The sequence below is a fragment of the Podarcis melisellensis genome (genome assembly GCF_964234715.1).
Source record: "Podarcis melisellensis genome assembly, chromosome: 1".
NCBI classification, from domain to species: Eukaryota; Metazoa; Chordata; class Lepidosauria; order Squamata; family Lacertidae; genus Podarcis; species Podarcis melisellensis.
In genome coordinates this window covers 75,324,518-75,347,343 of record NC_138528.1, presented here as the reverse complement: position 1 = coordinate 75,347,343, position 22,826 = coordinate 75,324,518, and the positions used below count along the sequence as shown (strand labels likewise).

General features: G+C 43.6%; 1 protein-coding gene across 3 annotated transcripts in view; it reads right to left on the bottom strand.

The window, feature by feature from the left end:
- The window catches only part of CHID1 (chitinase domain containing 1), a 138,898-nt gene that overhangs the window by 8,619 nt on the left and 107,453 nt on the right, over positions 1-22,826 (bottom strand). The window lies entirely within an intron of this gene.

The following is a 22,826-nucleotide window of genomic DNA, read 5'->3' as shown; positions in this document are numbered from 1 at the left end:
TCATCATCATCAGAATCATCATCACCTGTGGGAAATGTGTGAACAATCACTCTCTCTTGTTCAGGAGCACTCTCTAGAAATTTTGTGAGAATCACCTGACCAGATTCAGACAAAATTACTCTGTAGAGACCCTTTTCATAACCCACAAAAATGCCTCTGGCATTCTTTACTCCACCTGGAGCTTCTGTTCTCACATGAGACCCAAAAACCTTGAAATGGGCAACAGAAGGTTTTCTGTGGAACAGTTTCTCAAAAGGAGAACTTCCCAACTCTTTTGAAAACTTTCTCAACCACGTGTAACAATATGACAGTAGCGACTCAGCCCAGTACTCATGTGGCAGATGTGAACTTAGCAATTGCGCATGCATTCCCTTTTGCAATTCTTTGTTCACCCTAACACAAACACATTTGTTCCAAGCTTCTTCGGAACTAGCAGTTTTGTGTCTTATCCCTTTCTTCTTCAGGAACCTCTGGAACTCCTGTAAAAGAAAATTGGCTTCTCATCTGTGCAAAGACAATCTATGTCAGCATCATGCATGTTTTTAACCTTGTCACAAAACTCTTTAAACCTTTCTAAGGCTTCTTTCGGTCTCTCCAAAAGATAAATCCAGACAAAACCTGTGAAAGAATCAACACATATTAGGTAATACTTTGCATTGCCTCTAGATGGTGCTAGAGGACCAATCACATCAGCATACACCCGCTGAAATGCCTTGTCGACCCTCGAGGTGACCTGCTTGGTGTTCTTCTTGGCTACACCTGTAAAAGAGATCATGTTAGAATCACAAGAATTACATTTCATGTAATCACTTTGATCAAAAGTCAACAAATACAGTCCATCTTTCTCTTTGGCAGAAAGATACAGCTCTCCATCTTTGTAGATCTCGCAGTTCTGATCATCATAGGACAGTTTTAGTCCCTTCTTGGCAATCTGCGAAACGCTGAGCAGATTGTACTTCAACTCTGGAACCAAGTAAACATTGCTTATAGTCAAGTTCAGACTTTTAAGATACACAGTTCCAATCCCGGTCGCTTCCAGCTTTTGACCGTTGGCTAGTTGCACCGCGAAGCTTTGCTTCTCAAACGTAGAAAATAGTCCTCTGTGTCCTGTCATGTGAACCGTCGCGCCCGTGTCTAGGACAAAGAAGTTTCCCACCTCTGGTGTGGCTTTTAGCGACATCAAAGCTCTTGCAGTCTTTGCCTTTGGCTTGGTGTGACCTTTGTCTGACGCCTCAGACTTTGTGGAGCTCGCCTTGGCTCCTCTGTTCTGACGTGGCTTCTTGCAGTACCGCTGAAGATGCCCAATCTGGTCACAATTGTAGCATCGGACAACGTTGAAAGCTTCAGCGCTTTCTCCAGTAGCAACAACAGTAGGGGCGTTAGAACTCCGTTCTTGGCTCCCCCTGTCCTTCACTTCCAGGGCGGCAAGTCTGTCGTGTTCATTCAGAACCACGGCAAAGACCCTCTCCGAAGTGAGATCCGCTGCTGGGAGAGACCCCAGCTGACTGGCAACTGTTTTGTAAGTCCGATTCAGGCTGTTGATCACCATGAAGCAAAACACTTCCTCCTGCAGACGGAAGTTGCGTTCCACCATCTGTTGACGCAGAAATTTCATTTCCGTCAGGTGCGCTTGAACATCTCCATCAGGCGCAAGCCTCAGGTTGGTCAGCTTCTCAAAATACAGCAACGCTGAAGAACCTGCATCTCTCTGATGTGTCCTTCTCAGCGTGTCCCAAACATCTTTCGCGTGCAGTAAATCTTGTATGTGGATCAACTGCGAATCTGACACGCACAGAATTATAGCAGTTCTGGCCTTCACATTCTGTGACTCCCAAGCACGCGTTGGTGCTGCTGGAATGGGGTTCTCAATCACCCCAAACAGTCTCTGATTCTGCAGCAGGGCCTTCATCTTAATAGACCAAGATGCATAATTGTCACTGGTCAGGAGGTCTGGAGTAGGCAGGCCTCCCCCCCTCTTGGCATCCATTTTGAGTCCTTGCATTGACTCTCAAACACAAGCCTCTAAAATCCAATAGCTGGCTTGTTTACACTCTGTGCACCTGGCAGCTCTCAACGCTGGCTGCGTTGGAATTTTCCAAGAGCTCTTCAGACTGTGTAGTCAAAACATTCCATTTTTAACTTTCACTTCTCCTCTCTGAGGCATGGCCTTCGTTGCTAAGCAACAGCATTCCTTTTCCTTGAACAGGAAACCACAGGAATGTTTGGAATGCGGTTTCTCTTTTGACTGGAGCTGTTTTCCCAAACGTTTCTCCCTCGAAGCAGAGAATGAATCAATCTGCATTCTCACTTCTAAGCCCGAAAATCTCATACCTGGGCTCCGTTGCTTGGCTTTCAGATTCTTCTGGTCAGCGTCAGGCTGCAGAGAATCAGCCTTCTCACCTCAGGCTTCCATGGAGGCCACTTCTTGATGCAGAGGTCGATGAAAACAGCAACCGGCGTCTGCTACCACTGTTGGAATTCTGGCCCGTCTCAGAGGTATGTGCCTATCTGTTCAGGCACCGGCTGAATTCCTTAGACCTCCCTCCGGCGACTCCCGGCAGGATAAAACATACGCGAGGTCCGTTCCGGCGATTTTCCTCAGGCTGTGAGGAAAACACACCAACTGCTTCTCCTCCTTCCTGCTCCCTGCATGTCCCCAGGGAGGGGAATCAGACACAGACAGTAAACGTATCTACATGTCTTTATTTGTGTCTTTTAGCAGTCATACAGTAAACATGTCTGCTCTCTTCAACAAACAGAGAGAAACTCAAGCTCCACCCATGTACATCCTGTACAGGTCATATGACAAACCCACTGAGCTAACATCCGGTGCTCAGTACAGAATGGACTGCCCCTTTGTTCCCATGGCAACAGTCACAAACTTCCTGTTTGGCTTTCCAGCCACAAGCAGCAGACTTGGCTGCTATAGCCTTTGCTTGCTGCCGCATTGCTGCTTTAGAATAACAGTTTTCAATCAAGATCTGCATTTGCCCAACTATAATAAAAGTAAATTTGTAACCATCTAATGCATAGGGATTACGTTGGCATCCAACAGATATCTGCTTAAGGTGTAGTATCAATGGGTGGCTTTCAACTAGGTCGTTGTTACTTCATGGGAGGCACTGGAGCGGTACTGTATTTATTTTGCGTTTCTTTTAAATTAGAAAGTCAAAGGAGAGGTAGGAAGAAAGCAGACGAGACAAGCAGATAAGGTAAAAAAAAAAAAACTAAAGCAATTCCCATGTTGCTAAAATACTATTAAACTACTCAGCAGAGTTTAAGTCTGCAAGTATTTTTTGTACAATTCTGTAGAATCGTGTTAAAGGAAGTATTAACTACATTTCATACATTTAACCTAGGGAAAATCCTTCTTTGATCATTATCTTTCAAAGCTACATTTTGTCTAGAATTGTTAGTATGTACAATGAAGCCATACCATTACTAACATTAAAAATGAAGTTTTTGTAGAAAGTAGAACATAAAAGGAAGATGTTAAAAGCTACAGTTGTTTCGGTATCTATTTATTATTTCCCTGAAGTGTAATGATTAAACCTTAAGTCTACTAGTTTAGGCCCTCATTGAAAAGGCACTTCAGAAATATATCTGATAAATTTACAGTTCCTAAGTTTAAAAGGTGGAAGTTTATGAGAACCTGCTCTGCTGCTTTTCCCTCCCCTTATCACAAATTCAATAACTGCCTCAAAGCTCTTTCTTATCTTTAATGAATCAATTGTTGGTAATCTACATGGAGAAATATGCCAAGATGCTTCCATATATCATGCAAACTACTAAATGTATATGCACATCATTAGACTGATCAAAGCTTATCCTTTCATTGGGAAACTTAACAATGCTGAGAGTTCTCTGTCCTGAAATTTCAGTATCTGTTGCTGTTTCAATGAGAGCATTAGAACTAGTACTTTAGCAAACTGAAATATGGTTTTATTGAAAAAGTAACACTATCAGATTAATATCCTAGAATGTACACTTCACAGTTAGCAAATGTGGCCGTCTAATGCCAAGCAAAGGTAGCCATGCCTTAAAGGTAAAGGTACCCCTGACCATCAGGGCCAGTCGTGACTGACTCTAGGGTTGCGCGCTCATCTCGCTCAAGAGGCCAGGAGCCGGCGCTGTCCAAAGACACTTCCGGGTCACGTGGCCAGCGTGACGAAGCTGCATCTGGCAGGCCAGCACCAGCGCAGCACACGGAAACGCCGTTTACCTTCCCGCCAGTAAGCGGTCCCTATTTATCTACTTGTACTTAGGGGTGCTTTCGAACTGCTAGGTTGACAGGAGCTGGGACTGAACGACGGGAGCTCACCCCGCCGCGGGGATTCGAACTGCTGACCTTACAATCAGCAAGTCCTAGGCACTGAGGTTTTATCCACAGCTCCACCCGCGTCCCTAGCCATGCTTTAGCCACATTTAAATCAATTACATGCAAATTAGTCTTACTGATTTTACCTGGTTGCATTTTCTTGCTTTCTTCTTTTATTTTTTATGGACATTCTCATGTCCATAAAAAGAAATTCAGGTGACATATTAAACAAAGAACCCAGCCGATTCAAATGTGATGAGGATGCATAAGGTATGGTGGTGATTGCTGCTGGAGTCAAAAATATATGTATTTATTTTACAGATATTCCCATAACTGAATGCCACACTCCTGTTTCAACTCCTTGAGTTTTCTTGCAGTTCTTTAATTTCATCGCATTTTCTTCAGATGGTGCCCTGAGAAATTATGGTATTACTTTAATCACACAACTTGGCCTACTTTTTTTTGATGTTCACTGTGTCACATGTCTGTATTTTGGTTCAGTTTTTTTACCATGCCTGTTAGGAGGTAGTTTAGTTAACTTTGGTAAGCTTTGCTTGAAACATCTCATAAAACCTAAGAAGTAATTTGTATTCAGTTCACTCTGCTGAATGAGGAGTTGAAGGAACATAAATTACACTATGAAAATTTTTTTGAACTCTTAACATAAAGCTTTAGGGCCACCTTCTGGTAATTTACATAACATCCAAATGCTCTTCTGATTAACAACTTGCTTCACTAACTCCTCAGACATAGTCCCCAAGTAGCTCACTTGATTCAGTATTTTCTTAGTCTTTTAAGCATCCCACTCAGAGGAGTGGGGTAGGGGACATGGAATACGTGATATCTTCCTGCTACATGTTTAAGCTTGTGGAAAAGATGCTTGGATCTACTATAACACACTGCTGAAGCAAATGAGTCAATTGGTATTTTCAGAACAGGGCTGCAAACTTATTTTTAATGCCGTAGCAAAGGGTAGCAAATGACCACCCACATCAGTCTCATCTCTCCCCCTCCCAACCCGGGTAACATTCTCAGCATATTTGGTCAATCACAGTGTGCTGTGACATCAGTGACATGAGGAGAAGGAGGCAACCAATCCTCTTCCGGGTAACATTGCCTACTTATCTTTTAATTGCAGATACAGCAGGGAGAGGAATAAAATTGCCTTGCCCACTGAATCATCTGGTGCAGCTGCCTTTACTGGGAATCCAGATGGTCCAAGCTTTACCTTGGCTTAGGCTTCTACAAGCTGAGATGTTAGTTGTTATATGTGTTTCAATCACAAGTGACATTGTGGGCCTCCTAAATGGAGTTTTAAAAGTACTGAATGGCATATAAGCAGGCCAGATATTAACAGGCAGAGGTTCACAATGATCACAGGGAGAAGAACCTTGTGATGGGATCATAAAGCAGCTGCTTTGCCACCGGTGCTAACAGAAAAGTTAGCAAAGAGTCTAGACTCTAAACCCGGGGTGAAGAAACCTGTGGTCAGAGGGCTGGATGCAGTTCATCTGGCTCTGCAGACACTTTGGGAGCTATGCTTGCACTCCACCCAGCCCCACTGGAATTCACTTCTGTTTCATTTGTGTGTGTGTGTGAGAGAGAGGGGGGGGTAGAGATGGGATAAGGTAGAATATATAAATAAAAAGTCACACAATCCTGCAATGTTGTAAACTGCACCTACCACTGGCTGCAGACCCCACAATTAACATTCCCCATAGCTCAATTGCCCTTCATAGGAAAAGTTTTCCTCTCCCAGTCTAAGATGGACAGAGGCCTAGCATTTTAAAAACAAAACAAAAAACAAACATACCAAATAAAACAAACTCTGCTAGTGGGAGGCCACACGAGGCAGGGCAAAGACTGTACTAAAAGGTAAAGGTAAAGGACCCCTGACAGTCAAGTCCAGTCACGGACGACTCTGGGGTTGTGGCACTCATCTCGCTTTACTGGCTGAGGGAGCCAGCGTTTGTCCGCAGACAGTTTTTTTCCGGGTCATGTGGCCAGCATGACTAAGCCGCTTCTGGCGAAACCAGAGCAGCGCACGGAAACACCATTTACCTTCCCGCCCAAGCGGTACCTATTTATCTACTTGCACTTTGAGGTGCTTTCAAGCTGCTAGGTTGGCAGGAGCTGGGACTGAACAATGGGAGATCACCCTGTATCAGGGATTTGAACTGCCAACCTTCCGATTGGCAAGTCCAAGGCTCAATGGTTTACACCACAGCGCCACCCACATCATACCTGTTTAAAGAGAGAAATGGTGATGTACAGCGCAACTGGGAAGCACAAGGCAAAGAGTGGGAGGCCACATGAGTCAGGGCAAAGACTGTACTACTTCCTCACAAATTCACAGCAGAAGCCGGTGCAGGGACTGCCACCTCCGCCACTGTGGGTTGGTCAGTCCTCGCACCACTTGCCATGCAGAGACCTAACAAAGAAAACAGACTCCAAGGATATTCAGCCATTCTGCTCTATTGATTAATTGAATGCTCCAGTGCCTTGTTTACGGGAAGAGATATTGCTGCATATAAACGGAAATAATAGATGACACTTCTATTGTTATTGCTGAGGGTGCACAAGGCTTTCTCTTTCTAATTTAGCCGGCTCTTCCTCTGATACTACTGTTTCGCTCAATGCTTTACAGTGCATTAAATGCAAAATTGAAATGTAAATTGAAAGTGCCAGCACTCCGCATAAATATATGCATAGTAATCTTGTGGAAGCATAGCAGAGAATTTGCATTTAATTGTTCCGAGAACTATATTGGCAATTTTGGGTTCATTTATTCTGGAAAGCATCATTTACTCTTTGACGGTATCATAGGCATCCCTACCTGAAGCCAGGCAATACAGGGATGTCTAACCTAGAAAGTGGAAGCTGGCTATAAACAGGGAGGACCACTCAGTGCATAAGGCTTAAAACTGATATGCATCCTGAATATCCCTCAAATCTCTCTAGATTTATCTCGGCTTTCATATCAGATTGCCTGTCTGCTTATTCATGTCACCACATAGTGAGTGGCTCTGCTTATTTTAAAGTGCCAGAGATTGCTTTACTCATTCTCACCCCTTCTCCTTCTTAAAACTCGCTGCCACTTGTTTCCATGATACCACTTAATAAGCATCAGGATTTTAGGAGGTGAAGGAATTACATCCATGCTCAGGTTGAGCAGATGCCCTCATACAAACTAATAATGTTCCCAAAATCCCACATGGCAAGCAGGTAATGATGCCCAGGAATTGCAAAGATGATTTATATTCATGAAATAGGGAAAGAGAAGGATTCCCCAGCGGTGCTGCAGAGAGACAGTGCCTAAGCATATTTACAGATTATCACGGGGGGCTTTTAAACCCTGCTGCCCATTTCCATTAATCCACAGAGCTGCCTGCCCAATTTCACATTGGCACACTCTCCATATAACAATAGAGAGCTTATTAAATATTAAGGCTTTAATCTTAAGTACTTCTGTGTGATGGAGGAGTCCTACACACTGCAAAGACAGACAATGTTTACCACATTAAAAAAAGTTGTCTTGCAGAGACACATTAAAAGCAAGTAGCAAGGACTATGTCAGGTATACTCACTTGCTTTAACAGGTGCAGCAGGCAGGATGAATTAGCCCCATCATTATCAAGATTGGTAACGGGGTGCTTGTTAAAGACAGAAGCTCAGAATCCTTGTGACTCTAAATGCCAAATTTGCAGCCTCTGTGCTGCCACTTCCCAGCTTTATATGACTATGGATGGTTTTATGTGAGTAGAAGCCTCACGTCTGTAAACCAAATCCAAACTTTTCCCTCCTTTATCTGACCCTAGTCAATGCAGGAATCAATTACAGGTGACATTTTCTTGGAAGACAGGACTAACTCAAAAGGTGAAATGTAATGTAGACAGCTCCTTACTGGGGTGACAAGCACAGGAAACTGCCTTATACTAGGTCCATCTAGCTCAATACTATCTCCACCAGGGGTGAGCAACAGCATTTGTTCAGCAGGCCAGATTCTTAGTTCCCCCGTTCTGGCCAAGTGGCCCACCTGTAAATCACATGATGTCAGGTGACGCATTTTTGCCCACAAGGCTTGAAAATTCAACCATCTTGTGTGCACGGTGCCTTGAAACCATGACAATCAGCTGTCGGGTCTTCAAAGCACCGCAATGGGCTCTCAGCAAATACCAACGATCAGCCCAAACACATGTCGGATCAGACTAGCTAGACATCCAGGGACAATTCCAAGCAATGTGATGTATGCATGCTGCAAATGCGGTTGCAATCCAGCCCAAGGCAAGTGCACCAATAGCAGGGAGCTGGGAGCCGTTGTTGTTCTGCCATATGTGCACACACAATTGCTGCCGCATATTGTATGTAAAAAGCAGGCAAGCCCTAGGATCATTCTTGCAACACTAAACTAGGTTAAGGTAAAGGTAAAGGGACCCCTGACCATTAGGTCCAGTCATGGCCGACTCTAGGGTTGTGGCACTCATCTCGCTTTATTGGCTGAGGGAGCCGGCGTACAGCTTCCGGGTCATGTGGCCGCCATGACTAAGCCGCTTCTGGCGAACCAGAGCAGCACACAAAAATGCCGTTTACCTTCCCGCCGGAGTGGTACCTATTTATCTACTTTCACTTTGACGTGCTTTTGAACTGCTAGGTTGGCAGGAGCAGGGACTGAGCAACGGGAGTTCACCCTATCACAGGGGATTCGAACCAGCGACCTTCTGATCAGCAAGTCCTAGGCTCTGTGGTTTAACCCACAGCGCCACCCATGTCCCAGCCATGGATGAATCATGCCTCATTTCATCCACATGGGCACATCCAAGAGAATGAGCTGCCAACTTTAGTTAGCACAGAATGTTGCTGCCCATAGATTATTAAATGATTGAGAGCTAAGGAGCAAAGATATTGTACCTATTCTGAAACACCTACATAGGCTAACACAGTTGGGTTTGGGCCTTAATTCAATGTGTTTTTTTGGTTTTGGTTTTCCTAACCTTTGATGTTCTACACGATCTAAGCCCTGATCATTTCAAGGAACACCTTCCCCCGTATGAACATCCTGTGCTACAGGGTTTAAAGAATTGCCACTGTGGCCCTACTCACATTTCCATATTCTGGTGAGGCTGGATTATCGTTTCCCAGGAGCAAGGCCTTCTCTCTTCTGGCCTTGGAGCTATAATCAACAGGTTTGACCTGCAAAGCTAACTCTAAACCAGCTATTAGCTGATTGGCACTGACATTGAATTAATCCATGGGCAGGTGCTATTTGGATTCAAGCCGTGCCTGCAAACTGACATTTTTCTTTTACAGACAGCTCTGCTAGACTGCAGAGGAGAAATGCCCATTTGCAGGCACAGTTTGAATCCAAACCGTTCCTGCAAATGGACAAAGCCAAGCACACTGTTAGCTTTTGTCAGCTGATTGGCGCTGACGATGAGCTCCTTTGAAGTTGTCATCTGATGTCATGATGAAGTCTGGTGATTGATGGAGTGGATCTGCCCACCTGCCACTTATGGTCACTAGAGTGTGGGCCATTTCTTGATCCAGCCCTCAGGCTCAAAAATATTCCCCAACCTTGGTCTAAACCACACATACTACCCGGTCACTGCTTAATAAATATATTTATTACTTATCTGGAAACTCAGTCAAACTTGGGTCATCCTTACCATTTACATTTCACTCTTTTTCTCTCTATTGAATTCCTTCCCACAGTCCCCTTTCAACACTACAAAACTTGCAAATGAACAAAACGTTGCAAGGCCCAGTCCTTGCTTACAAGATAACAGGCGATGGGTGCTATCAGGAAGGCTGTTTATTCACACAAAATCTGGCTGCTATCCCACACTTCCTAGCGCAATCATGGTGTCACTTTTCTAACTGCAAAAAAAGGGGGAAGATAAGAAGGGTATCAGAAAATTGCACAGGAAAGTGAGGGATAACAACCTGGCAATGTCATATATAAACAGGCAACACTGAATAACTTCCATGCAAGTTTTATGGAATCATATCAGCATGAAGGCTCACTAGGAGGATAATCACAATTAAACCAAACTCGAGAAAGAAAACTTAATAACCTTGGCTCTTCAGAAAGTGTTGATCTTAAAAGTTGCTATTATCCCCAAAGCTTTTAGTGGGAATCATGATAATAACACATAACAGAATAATTATGGCATCATATTTCTTAGAATCTTTAATTGTAACTAAAATCAAAGTGTGCTAATAACAGTTTCAAACCGGGAAACATATTCTAAAATCTCCCCCAAATTACTTTCATAGAGTAAACCTTTCAATATGTGAATTGACACAATCACATGTAACTTATGTAAGCCCAAGAAAATAATTACTTTGATAACCTATCGCTGAGGAACAACCTACGGCACATTAAATGAAGTAAGATAACGCTTGTGTTTCTTTATTGGTTTCTCAACTATTGAACTGCTTTATAATCTACATTCAGCAACAGCCAAGTTGAATTTGCTGTCCCATCCCTCTGTTTGCTTCCAGACAAGGTTTGGTAGACCTTTCTTGTCATAATGGAATTCCTTTCCCCTATCGCTCTAGATCTTGATGTCTAACTTCACCCTGGCAGGAATAAATTGAAAGTGCTCTGATCAAATCCAAATGGGCAGCATTTATCAAGAAGATAAATACCCAATGTTTCAACACCTTTGACAGCTGCTGGGAATAGGAACAAAATGAAATTAACCCTTCGAGGCAAACCCTCCAAGTGCACGCTCCTCAACTTCCAACGGGTCAAACACGAAGCATAATGTGCAACCAAATCAATAAATGCCTAACACTTAAGAGAATTACAACACCAGATTCTAATGTACAGCATCAGTTTTGTTAATTTGTTTATACTAGAAGTAAATTTAACACCATGCAACACTTAGGAGGGCAAATTCCCATAAACGAAAGCTTGCGGCTGAAAATGAACTTAGCTCTTATATGTACAAGGAGTAAAAGAGAGAATGAATGCTTAAACTAGTGAGTTCACAAGCGAACCCCATCAGATTTGTGTTATGCATTCTAATCTAATTATGCCTGAAAAAATACCAGTGTCCAATAAGAGAGACATATCTGTCTCTACTATTTGCCAGGGAAACCCTTCTAAGATGTATTCTGCAAGTTGAGGTAAGCTAGAAAATTGAGTAAGTCAAAAGACCCATAGGATACCCTATAGAGGAGTCATTTAGAGCGCTTTCCTTCACTGGTTTAATTAGGGTTGCCATATTTCAAAAAGTGAAAATCTGGACAGACACAAAAGTTCTGGGGGTTTTGGGGGGGGGCAAAGTTGCTGAGCCTTTTTTGCAAAATCTTCCCCCCCCCCAAACTTGAAGTTTTTACCAGACATTTTTGCCAGTTTTTGAAAATTATGCCTGGACTCCATTTTCAACAGACGAATCCTGGCTACGTCCGGGAAATTCCAGATGTTTGGCAGCCCTACCTTAATGCAGTGCAGTGGAAGTGACTATCAGGAGTGGCAATCATGTTACATTCAACAAGCGTACAATAGGTGAACCTCTACTACACAATAGTAGAACTGTGCAAATCGACAGGTGCACATTCTTTCACACAAACACTTTAGACACTTCAGATGCATAGAGACAGCTTGTATACTTCTGCTCAGTGGATTCTGTGAACAAGTGTGTAGAAAGGGGTAAAAGGATAACAGGCAGGAGAATCGTGAAGGTGGCATGTGGTCACTGGGGCTGCTGTTATGACTGACCATCGTGCACTAAACCCTGAAACCCTGCCATCAAACCACGTCTTGGTTCTAACACCTAACATCTAAAAGTAGTATGTTCTTAGCCCCCCTTTGCTGCACGGCCCTAATTCCTACTCCAGTGAGCTAATCCTGCTATTGCTTGTAGCTACTCAGCCAGTATTAGGATCCCACTGGCTTCAAGAGTAGTGATAAAGAGGACATCACTAAGGGAAGAAGCATGGAGAGCTAATCAGGGAACATCATGTCCAAAGTTGGGATACAGAAAAGTGCGTAAAAGGGCATGGAGGGATGGTGTGGTTCTATTGGGATAATTTTTTTTGCGGGGGGGGGCTATTTTCTGGAGACTGCAGGCTGAACGGGCATTGCTACTAGTAGAAAAGTGTCTTCAGAAGTCTAAGAAACCTTTCTTTGTATTTGAATGTGTGCAGCCTATGCATGGCATTTGTGAAACTTTAAAAAGAAGAAAGGAAAAAGAACACTGATAAAAAAACCCTTTGAGCTACTTTCAAACTTTTCACAGGTTCAGATAACATTTTAGCATGCAGTGGGTTACTGCATCAATATCATCCTATTCTGTCAGTGGCTCCAGCCACGCTGCATGACATCCATCGGCATTGCTCTTTGGACCACCAAAGAGCATTCAAATTTTAAAGTCAAGTTATCTGATGTCTGTGTTGCAGAATACTGATGGTCAAAGAAAAGTTCACCCTGTAACTTTCAGAATTTGCTACAAGCCCCACAATCTTATTGCCTGAATAAGGCAACAAATAAACACACACACACTAAAAACAAAAACATACAACACACATCCACCAAGAGCAGTAAATCACAGAAAGCTTAGACTTCTAAAAAGTTTCAAAAACACAAATCAGCTCTGTAAAGTGTTATCCAGGCATCTTAGCCCTATTTGGGCATTAATTCTACTCACGTGTAAGCACACATGCCAACAGAGAGTGCTGCCAAGCCCTGCCTCCACTAGCTCATCACTTTCCTCCAGGTTGATTTGATTTATTATATTTCTATGCCACTTTTCATTCAAATGAATCTCAAAGTGGCTTACACACAATAAATAACAATATCATAATAAACACAGTTAAGGCTCCCTACACAATTGTCTCACAAACACAACCTACCTATTGTATGCATATTCTATTTGAAGCACTGATTTCTCATCACAGCCAGAATTCCATATAGATAAGTACAGTGGTACCTCGGGTTAAGAACTTAATTCGTTCTGGAGGTCCATTCTTTACCTGAAAATGTTCTTAACCTGAAGTATCTTAACCTGAGGTACCACTTTAGCTAATGGGGCCTCCCGCTGCCGCTGCATGATTTCTGTTCTCATCCTGAAGCAAAGTAATTAACCCAAGGTACTATTTCTGGGTTAGTGGAGTAGTAACCTGATGCGTCTGTAACCCGAGGTACCACTGTACCTGTTCTTGGGCCCTGTCACATTCTAGCACTTTTTTTCATTAGTAGCTGTGCCCGGCACTCCCTTCCTAGGAAGGCTTATCTGGAAAAGGCAGGCTAGACAGATCTTTGGTTTTATCATGGTGATTCAATTTCTCTGATGCTTGTTCTTAATAGCCCAACCTTCTGCAAACTTGTGTCCCCATATGTTGTTGGCCTACATCTCCCTTCAGCCAGTGGTGAGGATGGCCAGTGGTCAGGATGATGGGAGTTATGGTCCAACAATATCTGGGGACCTGGACTGGAAAAGGCTTTTCCAATGTGATGAAGGAAATGTAACCCAAGGTGCTTATGCAGACACGGGTTGATTTTGTTCTCCCACTGAGTTCTATTAGACAATGCAAATGGGCAAGCCTGACCTTATCCCGACACAGGAGTCTTCTCAGGAAGGATTAGAGAGAGGGGCTGGGCTTTTCTCAATGGGTGATGCCCTCCCTCTGGAAATCCTTGCCTGGGGGGGCCTGCCAGACTCATTCCATATACACCTACAGAAAACTCATCAAGATGTTTCAACTTCAGAAGTTTTTGGAGGGAGAGGTTAACAAACATTCAGGCTCATTTTACTGCTTATGTATCACTTTAAAGTTTTAACTGGGTTTTAAATCAGTGTTAACATTTTATGGATTTTTTTAAAAAAACTATTGTTTATTGAAAGCCTCCCTGAAGGTCTTTTTATTTAGTGGAATATACATCCAAATAAATAAATAAATAAATAAATAAATAAATAAATAAATAAATAAATAAAGTTCCATTTTAATAATATAAAACCTACCCTGCTACACACATTTTGTTGCATTTAATTTTATAAGCAGTTAAAAGCCTTTTTGTCATAAATCTACACTTTCATAGGTTTTTTCCAACAATCATGTCCAAGAATCTTCCATAGGTACAACTAGAAAACTGCCAAGGTTCTAGAGGCATTGGAACAACCCTAGAAATGGGACGCAAAAAGCAGGATCATTCACTCTGACACCAATCAGCTAAACCCCTCAAGCATGAGTCTTGATTATATTACGCTAAGGCACACAATCATAAGTGTTATTATGGGCCAATTATTCAGCCATTTTTGAACCAGCTGTGGTCTTTGACTTTATGACCCCATGCAGGAGTTAATTTCTCTGGCTGATTGCACGCTCTGCACAGAAACCATTTCTGGTTTATTTCTTCCCCTTTCTAAATTTGCTTGATGCCGTTTCCAAACAGCGCTTCCTTTTGCAATTTATTTTGCAATGCAGAAAGAGGGACTGATCACTCTTCAGTATGAAGATGTATGAAGTACATCTATTATCTGAATCCCTAGTACTATAGAAAACCAAGCAATGGGTTTATTTTTAAGAATGAAACGGGTTAACTTTACACTTAGGGCACATGACCATTTGTGTTTTGTATTTCCCCCCCCCATTTTCCCCCATATGCTAGCTATTAATTTCTTCATCTGATGAAAGCAATACAGTATACAAGAACCAGCACCACCACATACAGACATGAGAAACCAGCACAGACCAGAAACAGAGTGAACTGCCCATCCTTGCATTTGACCTTCATTAATTTGGTGCAAAGAAACTGCATGTTAAAAACAACAACTATGCCTCATCCCTTCACATCATGAGAAGCAGCTTCTGAGCTTTGATGGAACCCAGAGCTTGAATGTCTCCAGTTGAAAATAGCCTTGCATTCACTCTGCTCAGATGTGGGGTGGCAGCTATTTCATTTAAGCACAACTTGCTATGTTTCAATGCTGCTCAACTAGCTTGAAAGGGGGGAGGCTAAGCTTTCTCCAAGAAAAACTGTAGTTAAAACTTTGTGTATGTCCCCCTACTATTTGCATGGCAGCAACCTTGTAGATGCTCCTGTGTGTGGTGGGGGTGGGGAAATAAAACATGCACACATAAGCAAAATGTAATTCTACATTGCGAACAGTTATTTGAACAGAGCTTGAGATATTACAATTGGCTAAAAAAAATTACAACAACGGAACACATAACTCACTGGAACTGCAGCTATTTCTCCAAACGAAAGGATGACCTGCCGTGATTTAAGTATTCCAATCTTCCTCATAATAAAGAATACAGTATTCTCACTAATAGTTCCCTCACGAAGACTGTATCGTATCTACAGTGCACAGAAGGCAGCGATATATGGCAGTGCTTGCAGCTGGGCACAGAAGGTGGCACCAGATATGGCAATGAGAGAACACATAACACAGCTTCCCTGCTGGTCTCATTGAGCACTGCAGAAAGGGCGAGATGTAGCTCAGTGGCAGAGTGTCTGCTTTGCATGCAGAAGCTCCCAGGTTAAATCCCAGGTACCTCCGGGTAGGGCTGGGACACAGCCCTGTGTGAGGTCTTGGAATGCCACTGCCCGTCAGTATAGATAATACCAAGCTGGATGGACCAATGGCCTGATGCAGTGCAAGGCAACTTCCCATGTTCAGTTCTGAAAAAGCTTAAACTACAGAGACACTTCAAAAGCTCCAAGGACTTTCCTCCCCCAATAAGGTAAAGGGACCCCTGTGTTGGAGATAAGCAGTGTCCAGTGCACAGCGGAATGATGAGAAGTATATGCCAACATGCTCTATACTACTTTATTTACAGTTCAAAGCTGGTAAGTTACAGAAAAACATTTTCCCTCTGCCGGAGCAGAGAAAGCGTCATCTCTCCTCTAAGGCACGGAGAGAATCACAAACTGAAACTGCAAAGAAACAGTGAAAAACAGGAAACCAGTGTACGTCATATCCAGTCTCCTTTCCCGTGGGAAAACCTCCAACAGTACAGACTCTGTGGAATGTAAACAACCTGTCTCGTGACAAGCACTTCGCTGCACAGAGAAGAAAGCAGAAACCAACATCCTCCCCCTTTCTGTGAACATCTCTGGGCAGCGTGTTCGTACAATATCAGTACAAACCCAACTTCTGCACATAGGTACAGTGTTGATCCCTTGATACAATCTTGGACAATACATCAGCAGGAATTTCATTACCTGGCATATAGGACACCGTTACGAGTCCCTTCTGAATACGTTCCCTAGCATGTTGCAACTTCAATTGCAAGTGCTTCGTGCTTTGCTTACAACCTTCAGAATTCAGCAAAGCCAAACATGCTTTGTTGTCCTGGTAAACCTGGATTGGACATTTGACTAGAATGTTACCATCTTGATCTCTCTCTATTTCCAGAGATAGGTAGTTGTTTACCTCACCAAGATCTTTCATGTCAAAGTGCTCTTTCAGTTGAGCTAGGGCGTTATTGTACATTGTGACATCTTTCCAAAAGAATAAAAGATCATCAACATAAAACAAACAATACAGTTTCTTTTGCCCCTCCTCTTTGACAAATACACATGGATCAGATTTCCCTTGCTTAAAACCTAGAGAAAACAATACTTCAGTGAGTTTTGTGTGCCAACACCGTGCACTTTGTTTGAGACCATAAATTGACTTTTTCAGAGCACAAACAAATCCCTGTTTTACCTGTACGCCATCAGGTGGAAGCATATAAAGTGATTCATTTAGAGATCCGTACAGAAAAGCTGTATTCACATCATGGTGACTAATGTGTAGATTTTCTTCTGCAGCTAGCTTGAGCATAAGCCTAATGCTCTCATACCTCACTGTAGGTGAGTAGGTCTCGTGATAGTCTTCACCTGGTACCTGTGCAAATCCTCTGGCTACCAATCTGGCTTTGTGTCTGACTATCTTACCATTTTGATCAGTCTTTGCTTTGAAGACCCATTTGCTTCCAAGCAGTTTCATTCCTGGAACTACTGGAACAAGGTCCCATGTTTTGTTCCTTTCCAAGGAATCAAGCTCAGCCTTCATGGCATTTAACCATGGCTCAGCTTCCTTTGAATCCAAATCCTGGATTTCTTGGAAACTTGAAGGTTCAAAAACCTTCTTGGAGCTTTTAACAGCTGTTACTGCTATCTTAGCAAACTCATCAGCAAATCTCTTTGGAGGTCTGCCTTTTGTGGCTCTCTGTGACCTTCGAATTAGCCTTAAGTCCTCAACACTCTCCTCTTCCTTCTTAGGAGAAAAGTGACCTATTGTGAACAATGGTTCCTCCAATTCTTGATCAGAGCTTTCAGAGGGTCGCATAGAGGCTTTCGCACTCTTGAAATCCTCTGAATCATCTGATTCAGTTTCAGACTCAGAATCAGAACCTTCATCAGTGGGTGTGGGTTGTTGTGGTTGCTTTTGACTATCCTCAGTCTCATCACTGTCATCAGGATAACATTGGAAAATTCCCACATTCTCCCCCCACTTGGCATTGTACTCAACACTTCTTGTGAGCTTAATTTCCTTAGAGTCAGTCATCATTATTCTGTAAGACCCTTTCTGATAACCTAGAAAGATACCATGCAAACCACGCTTGCCTAACTTGGAGTGTTGTGGTGAGTGAACCCACATGTCCGAACCAAAAATTTTCATGTGTTTGATGTATGGCTTCTTGCCAAACATCTTCTCATAGGGGGTACAACCAATCGCTGAAGATAACCTGCGATTATAACTGTAAGTGAAACATGAGAGAGCTTCGGCCCAATAACTCTCTGGAAGATTTGCATCATGCAGCAAGGTTTTTAACCCTTGAAGCAATGTTTGATTTGCCCGTTCCGCAAGTCCATTCTGCCATGGCGAGCGAGGACTAGACAAATCGTGTTGAATTCCTTTCTCAGCCAGAAAAGTTTCAAACTGCTGAGAAGTGAATTCTCCCCCCCGGTCAGTGAAAAGAATCTTTATCTTCTTACCATGCACATTTCCCAACCAAGCACAGAATTCCTTGAACCTAGGAAAAGCCTCTGATTTCTGCTTGAGATTGTACACAAAAATATACCTGGAAAATGCATCAAGGAGAACCATGAAGTACCTATTTCCACCCAAAGAGGGCGCTAGTGGTCCAACCAAATCAGCATGAATAATTTGGTATGGTTCTGTAGCTTGCCTACTAGACACCTTACCTTTCGCAGCCATTTTCACCTTGTTTGCTGCGCATGCCTTGCACTTCATGTGGTACCTGCAGGGTTTAATAGTCATACCTTCAACCAAGGCAGGCATTTTAGATACTGCCTCAAAATGCAAATGACCAAATTTCCTGTGAAAATCGTGAATACATTCTGCATGCAAACTTTTGTTAGAACCTGCAATGCAACAAGTGTCATCCTGCACAACATCATCATAATACAAAACAAACAAACGATCAACAAATTCAGCATACAATTGATAATCATTTTTCTTGGTGATGATGCATCTATTGTTCTTAAAGGAAACGTCAATCTTCTTCTCAATCAGCTGTCCAACGCTGAGCAGATTATGTTTCGCATCCGGCACATAAAGCACATCCTGTATCGATAAGTCCAAACTGTGAAGAACAACAGTTCCGTAGCCTTTACTGGGGATAGTGTGGTCATCCGCCTGGTGAATCGCACCTTCCTGCGGTGTAAAAGACACGAACAGTCGCTTATCGTTGCACATGTGATGCGTTGCAGCTGAATCAACAACGAAGAAAGATCTAGACGTCTTCTGGACCTCTGCAACCTCCGCAACCTCTGCAACCTTTGGAGCGAAACGTGAGACCATTGCCTTGTGCTGCGTTGTCCTGGACACCGGACCTTTGCCTTTGCTCTGGCCTTTTCCACGCGATGAGCTTCCACTGCGCTGCTCTGTCCTGGCCCTGGGATATTTGCATTCCCTCTTCATATGGCCTAGACGTCCACACGAGTAGCATTTCACTGCCTTCAAAGCTTTGGCGCCATCTGGTGGTTCCACTGCACTGCGGGATGACGACTGTGAAGTCTCCCCCTTGTTGATGCAGCTAGCACCACGGCGATCCGCTTCATTCAATATCACGGCAGTAACATAGTCCACTGTCAGCTGAGCAGTTGGCTGTACAGCAATCTGAGTCGCAACAGACTCCCAACCTGAACCCAAAGATTGTAGTATCATGAAGGAATACACAGCCTCTGGAAAGTTGAGTCCTCTCTGTTGCAGCTCATGTCTCAGATTCTGCATCTCCATCAGATGTATACGCACATCTCCACCTTCAGCAAGAGCCATATTATGCAGCTTGTTAAAGTAAAACATAGTGGATCCAGCTTCTGTCCTCAAGTGAGCCTCTCTCAGAGCGTCCCAAATTTCTCTGGCTGAGGTCTTATCACGCAATAGACAGAGCTCTTCTGGGGATACTATCAACGTAAGAGTTCCCCTTGCCTTGGAATCCATAGCTTTCCATTCATCTGTAACTGGAGCTGGGGGGGTTTCTGAAATTACCTTAAACAGACCCTCTTTCCGCAGAATAGCCTCTGCATACAGAACCCAGTCCGCGTAATTTTTCTTATTGAGCTTAGGAATCCCAAAAGCATCAGCTAGCTTTGTGCAGCTAGCCATCTCTGCTGCTTTAATCCAAAGGCAATTTCTAAACAGCCTCTGCCTATGAGCCTGAGTCTCTTTGCTTCTCTGCAGCTGCTTCAAACTGCATTCCAAAAGTTACTTTCGATTTCCCCCAGCATAGGAAATCTTGCCCTTTTAGCCTTTTGCCTGTGCCACGGCAAAAACCGGCTATTAAAAGTTCAAAGTCCAGCCATAAAGCCATTAATTAGAAGCTGGCAGGCTGCCCGGAGCAGTAGCACATACCTTCATCAATCATTTTGACGCGCAGAGCAGATACCGTGCGTTCCGTCTCTCTGCCGCTGTTCCGATGCTTTGCCGGCACTTCGTTTCTTGCTCCTTTGTTCCTTTGCCAGGAGCCCGACTTCTGGAGTGCATCCTCAAAACACTGCGTTTTTCTGGGCCCGGAACCAAATGTTGGAGATAAGCAGTGTCCAGTGCACAGCGGAATGATGAGAAGTATATGCCAACATGCTCTATACTACTTTATTTACAGTTCAAAGCTGGTAAGTTACAGAAAAACATTTTCCCTCTGCCGGAGCAGAGAAAGCGTCATCTCTCCTCTAAGGCACGGAGAGAATCACAAACTGAAACTGCAAAGAAACAGTGAAAAACAGGAAACCAGTGTACGTCATATCCAGTCTCCTTTCCCGTGGGAAAACCTCCAACAGTACAGACTCTGTGGAATGTAAACAACCTGTCTCGTGACAAGCACTTCGCTGCACAGAGAAGAAAGCAGAAACCAACACCCTGACCATTGTGTCCAGTCGTGGCCGACTCTGGGGTTGCGACGCTCATCTCACTTTATTGGCCGAGGGAGCCAGCGTACAGCTTCCGGGTCATGTGGCCAGCATGACTAAGCCACTTCTGGAGAACCAGAGCAGCGTACGAAAACACTATTTATCTCCTTGCACTTTGACGTGCTTTCGAACTGTTAGGTTGGCAGGAGCAGGGACCGAGCAACGGGAGCTCACCCCGTCATGGGGATTCGAACCACCGACCTTCTGATCAGCAAGCCCTAGGCTCTGTGGTTTAACCCACAGCGCCACCCGCGTCCTTTTCCTCCCCCAATACTCATCCCTTATTGATCACTGTTGACTGCATGGGCAAGAGTGAGGATTACAAGCCTCTCTCCCTCTCAGGAACCAGAATCTCACCCCCTTCTCACCCCTGGCCCCAGAAGACCTGAACTTTTCATTAGTTTCCTGGAATATGGGGGCTTTTCGGATTTTTTAAAATAAAAAACCCCAGATCGCCACATTTCAATCTATACCAGATAAAAAACTGTGCTAGCCCTCACTTCAGCTTCTCATGTTTTGGAGAACGGTTGAAGAAAAAGCATGAAGCGGTGCTCAGATTATGTTAATTGCATGCAGCAAAATCTACCCGTTAGCTGTGGCCTTTGGCTGATCTATTCCGCTGAGATTGCAGCGTGTTGCCTGACTCCTCCTGTACTCAAGTTGCTAACAACTGCAGTCGCCAAACACACCGCAGCATTTCTCAGCTGCTTGAAATTCACCACCCAACTGAAATAAGCACCAGCAATCAAAGCAGAGAGCCAGTAGTGACCCAGTGCTAATGAAGATAGTGATGGGATTTTTAGAGGGAAATGTCTGCATTAATGATCTTGTCACTTCACTTAGTTACAAAACAGCTGGCGGAGATGACATGATTCAGAGGGATCAATCCATCATCACACTTCAGCCTTCCTCCGTGCTCATATTTCATTACCCATATCCTGTTACAGGAGCTACTGTAAAATTCATAGCTTTGGGGGTTGAGGGTTTTGTCACAAAGACCAGCAGGGGTGGCTCAGAACTGTCAAAGGGAGACCTAGAAGATGGCAGCTGCTGCCATCTTAGGATCTCTGTGTGTAGCTATTTATGCCAACGGAAGATAAAATACACAGCTGCAGAAAATGTTAAACGGTTAAGTGAATGGAAGGGGGAAGAATCTAAAATGGATGCAAATTCAACTCTGTTGGAAGGGAAAACTTCCCACTCAGTAGATATTCAGAAGCCACAGCCTAATTTGTTTATGGACAGGGATCACAAGCTTTTATAAAAGAGGTAGTAAGACTAGCGGCTAGGTTATAAAATAGCCCTAACTGTATGGTCCCAATGTACAACTTGTCTGCCAAAACCCCTTTTTCAGTTCCACCATAGCTCCTAATTACCACCATCCCTGCTCTCCACCCTGCAGCTCCAAACTTCTCATAATCTGAACCCTCTTTCCACATGCCATTGCTTGCCATCTAAAACCCTGTTCCATGTGGGAAGAGATGCCCCCACATCCACACAGTCTGGGTGACACTTGTTATCCAGCAAGCCTCGTTTTACGCTATGGGCCACTGCTGCTTCTTCCATAGATTTCCACCTTGCCTTAAAGCCTGGCAGATTCCAAACTCTCCTTCTCTTGTCACTGAAATGAGTATGGAGCAGACAGAATCATAGAATCAATTCCCCTGGAGAAGGGGTAGCCAATGCTGTGCCAACCATATGCTGTTGGACTACAATACCCATTGTCCCTCATCATCCTTGATGATGGGGCTGGGGCCGATGGGTGTTGTAGTCCAACAACATATTGGCTACTTCAGAGATACAGGCTAGCATATGAGTGGGGAGATGGTTCAGTTTTGCTCTGTTTGCCTCACAATAGATACAGTTATAGTGGTTTCCAAACAAGCCTCTACACTGCAGTAGAAGCTGATGGGTTCAGGTTAAAAGCAATATTTGTGGGAGGGAAGGGGGGGCAGTCTGCGATTTATATTGTACTTTAAAGTCCTTGCGTATGAAGCCCCTATCAACACATTTCCCAAAGCCCTAAGAGATATCTGTTAGGCACTCAAGGTAAGATTCCAAAGGAAAGAGTCATTAATTCTGTATAGATAAGGTTAAAAAAAGAAGAAGGAGAGAGACAATAAACATTTCAGAAGC